This window comes from Musca domestica, unplaced genomic scaffold (assembly GCF_030504385.1).
Source record: "Musca domestica strain aabys unplaced genomic scaffold, Musca_domestica.polishedcontigs.V.1.1 2, whole genome shotgun sequence".
Classification (NCBI taxonomy): domain Eukaryota; kingdom Metazoa; phylum Arthropoda; class Insecta; order Diptera; family Muscidae; genus Musca; species Musca domestica.
The window spans coordinates 26895218-26899971 of NW_026712249.1; the positions used below are offsets into that span (position 1 = coordinate 26895218).

At 36.9% G+C, this 4754-nt stretch overlaps 1 pseudogene; it reads right to left on the reverse strand.

The window, feature by feature from the left end:
• Positions 1–318: 318 nt before the first annotated feature.
• LOC101896270 (farnesol dehydrogenase-like) lies at positions 319–1531 on the reverse strand (annotated as a pseudogene).
• Between the last annotated feature and the right edge of the window lie 3223 nt (positions 1532–4754).

The window sequence follows — 4754 nt, forward strand, 5'->3', positions numbered from 1 at the left end:
CACGCCTAAAAAAGTGATCACAAATAATAGCTAAAAACGCCGAAAACTCAATACTTAAGGAGTTATGGCTATTTAAAAAAAAAAATTGGCTGAGTGTGTACGTCTCTGCAGAACTGATTTTTACTTTTTGACTAGGTCATACGAATCTTAAAACAACTCTGGTGAAAAATGTCGCAAACATCAAAATACGGTATACGGAGAGATACCGATATTTAGGAGCTATACGAAGACCTGGACTTACATAGACAATTTTCTGTCATAGACAGATCTACTATTAAAAACTTCAAATACGAAACAGATGAAACACACCTTTGAACACAATTTTATCAACCTACTTCAATTTATATATATATTTTTTAAACTCCAATTACACATTTCAAATTACACCAAAGAAAATACATCAAATCATATCGCCCGCCGGTTTTACAATCAATTCATAAATATTAACGTGTGGTGGTGAACTCAAGGCAAACATGACGGCTCTGGACACATCTTCCGGCTGTAAAATAATGCCATGGCAAATCTTCTTTTGCTCTTCCGTTATTAGTTCGGTATCCACCAGACCAGGACTAATGCTCTGCAATACAAAGAGAAACCCCATTAGTGAAGGACCAGCGGCAAGTAAATTTGACAGACTGACCACCCCCGTCCCCCTTCTTTCGAAAAATAAACGCCAAAAATTTGCAACAAACAAAAACAAGAAATATATGAAAAGTCATTACCGTAACTTTGATACGTGTTCCCAGAGCACGAAACTCTTGACGATAAATTTCATTCATGGCCGTTAGTGCATATTTGGTTGCTGGATAAATGTTTAACGACGGCACATGACCGGGAATCACGGGTACATTATGACCCAGAATGCTGTTGATTAAAATAATGTGACCACGCGGCTGGCCATCCGCCCGGCTGCCTCCTGCATGGTGGCAAATGCATTTCGGGTACAATTGACAACACCCATGATGTTGGTTTGCAGCACTTCCTCTATCTGCTCCGGCGGCATTTGGCACAACTGACCCATCCTCAGGCAGCCGGCATTATTAACGAGCACATGAATGCTGCCATGGCTAAGGGAGATTTCTTTAAAGGCCTCAGCCACCGCGTTGGCATTGGTCACATCACAGCGGATGGCATGCAGACGTTGTTGCTCCTCGCCGGTCAACTGTTGCTTCAGCTGTTCAACACGTTCGATGCGGCGCGCCAAACCAATAACAATCAATTGAGCTTTTAATAAATCTTTGACTACGGCAGCACCGATACCCGAACTGGCACCAGTGACCACCGCTATTTTGGATTTTAATTGTTCCATACTCGAACTTTGTTGGACTTTGGACTCTGGGCACTCTGTCACACAATTGACTTTGTGAGTGTGTGTGTGCCCGATTTGACCCAGATGGCCCAGAGGGTTGCTACTCTTTGTGGGGGGGAGGTTTCTTTGCTAGGCAGGATGATGTCTATGAAGTGCGAAAAAAATCCAGGGACTCAGTGTGCGTGTTTTCAAAGCAAAAGTCCGTTGTAAACTGTTTTATGGTTTTAAAAGAATTTAACTTTTTATTAAGTGACTGCAGGCAGATCATGTGGGAAAGTATGAGTGTGTGCGTGTGTAGTTGATTTAGTCAATCTGTGTAACAAGAAAACAGAACAAAAAACCTCAAATTCCAAACCAGGTGCGGTTAGTAGACGCATCACCAAAACCACATCGAACAATATCGATTTTCATTTCAAGTACGTGTTGCAGTGGAGCTGGTATTGTTTTACAGCGGTTTAGAATGGTTGTGTTTTTTGTTGTTTGCTATGAAACATTTAAATTGTGTTCAGTCGTGTGCGAAGTGCTGTAGTGGGATTGAGCTAAGATTTTAAATCTACAATTTTGAAGTTCAGACGAAATAGATATAAAAATAGTGACCCAATATAAGATATTCCCATAAATATATGGTTAAAAAATCCAACAAAAGTTTTGAAAGTCTGTTTTAAATAAGCGTCTATATAATCATTATCGCATGTATTTTTAGGCTTAAGAGTGGCTTATATTTAAAATCGGATGAAAGAAACAATCTGAATCTGTTTCCACTAAATCTTACGGAAATACTTTTTTCTGCTGCAAAGGGTGTATATTGTGTCTTATGGAAGGTTCAATTACAATATCAGTCGAAATGTATATATTGGAGCTATAGGTATATCTGAATTTATTTGATTCAAATTTGTTAGACTTTATTCTGCTTAGCACTTCATATTATAGTGCATAATTTACATCCAATTTATAAACTCAAAAACTGCTAAACAGATTTTCAAGAAAATGTTCAAAATTACTACAGCATCGCCTCAAAGTAATATGGGAGACATGGAATCCGAATTGGAATTATATAAAAACATTTCTTCTAATCCTCAAATTTAAAAAAAATTTGGAACAAAAATAAATTTGCCAAATTATATTGAAATCAGTTCAAATTTGGATATAGTTCTCACATATATTTTCGGCCGACTTCATGTATTTGATGCTCCAAACCCGGTATGTATGTCCGATTCAAATAAAACTTGGAAGGAGTAACGGAATTTGGTTTTAAATAATAAAAATTATTTTGTCAAATTATACTGAAATTGGTTCAGATTTGGATGTACGATTGAGATGACATTTACCAAACAATATTTGTTGGCTCAAGGAAAACCCCTATTGAAATTGGTGATAATCGGATAAGATTTAGATATAGCTTCCATATATCTTCAACTGATTTCGCGTTAATTGTACCCCAAATTACCAATATAAATCCAAATTACCTAAAATTTGGTACATTTGACTGAATTCAGTCATGAAACAAGTACATCAAAGCAAGTAGAGAAAATCGGTTCATATATAACTATAGCTCCCAAATGTATGTATGTTTCATCCGATTTGACGTTTTAAGTTCCTTACATGGGTAATATGCACTCCACAAGAATGAAATTTGGTACCGGGCATCAGATACTGCTCGAAAATGCCTCTGTCAAATTTTATCGAGATCGGTTCAGATTAGTATATAGCTCTCATATACAGGGTGAGATAAAAGAAACTGCAACAAAGTCAAAAGCCATAATTTTTACATTTTATTTTTAAATTTTATTGAATGAAAGTAAAAAAATGTCTGAAATAGCATCAAATTTTAGAATGAGTTTAGATTTGTTCGAATTGGTCACCATTGGCACGAACTATGGCCTTCAAACGGCCAATGAAACCGTCACACGCTGCCCGAATGTTGCTCTGCGGTACTTTGGCCCATTCCCGGCGAAGCGCTTGCATGAGGTGATTTTTTAGTGCCAACCTTGCTTTCCAAGGTACTCCAGACACAATAGTCCAACGGATTGGTATTCAGTCATTGTGCGCTAGAAATGAAGCGAGGAATCTCATTTTGTAACCATTCTTGGCACGTGCTGAGTGCGATGGTTCTGAGTCCTATTGGAATGTTCAAGGCTTTAATACACCCTACCGAATATCATCACAATAATATTGGGCATTTATTCTGATGTCACGGTCGATTAATACGAGCGGAGAGCGGTCATCGGCTGTTATGGCGGGCGGCCCACACCATCACCATGGCCGCCGCTTGAGATCTGGTGGCCAAACGAAGGTGCACATTTTCAGCTGACCTCTTTGGCAACTAAACAGGATCATTTTGTTTGTTTACAAACTGCTGGACAACGAATGTTTTCTCATCGAAGAAAACGAAATTCGGCAGTTCACCACTTAAGTCTATTTTCTTCTCATTTTTCAATATTTGCCGAATGGATTATTGCGATATGTTCAGCTTACGAGCCGTTTTTCGGCCACTGCGTCGCAGGTTTCGATCAAGTCGCTTCTTTACTTTTCAAACCATTTCTGCTGATGTTGCTGTTTTCTTCCGTTCACTTCCTTGATGTCGGGCTACGCTACCAGTATCACGGTAACTAGCGATGGTACGAGACACAAAATATTTATTCACATTTAAATGCTGGAGGGCTCTAACGGTAGCCACTTGTGGTTTTCCAGCCAAATATAAAGAAATCACACTATCACGCTTGAATTCCATCACGAATAACTTTCTTTACTGAAAAGTTCTCACCAAAATGCTTTTGTATGCTTGTAACCAATATAATGAGCTGTCACTGAATAATTTTAAAAATTGTCGGACGAGTGGCTTAGAAATGACAGCAGTGTGAGTTGGATTATGTGCATAAAATTGCTTCACTCCTTTAGAAGCCATAACTATAATAAAGTGATTGTTTCAATATTTTTGTCTATAAAAGTTGAAGTCCGACAATCAATAAAATAGCCTTTCAGTATATGTTGAAATGATGCTATTTTTTTTTAAATTGTGTTTTCTTATTTTAATTCTCATAGTATAAAAATGCATTAAATGATTATATTTATTTATATATAATTAAATTCTCGTTGGACTTAAATTGATTTGTACATGTGAAAGATTTAATTTGCCCACATTTAATGTTAAACTTTTTCACACACACAAACTATTTTTCCAAAACAATTTCAAACTTATATTTCCTGCCGGCAAAAGTCTTTGAAAAACAAAATAATATATTTTTTTCGATGTTTTTGTTTTCTAGTTATTTTTCACTTGGTCTCTCTCTTATCCTTGAACTTGTTGGTGATGATGATAAAATAAACAAAAAAAAAAAAAAAAAAAAAAAACTGCAGCCATTCGCACGTTTCGAATAAGGAAAGACGTATCCTTGTTATTCATACGCCAGCAGTGAATAAGTTAAAAGTTGTTGAATTCCTTTCT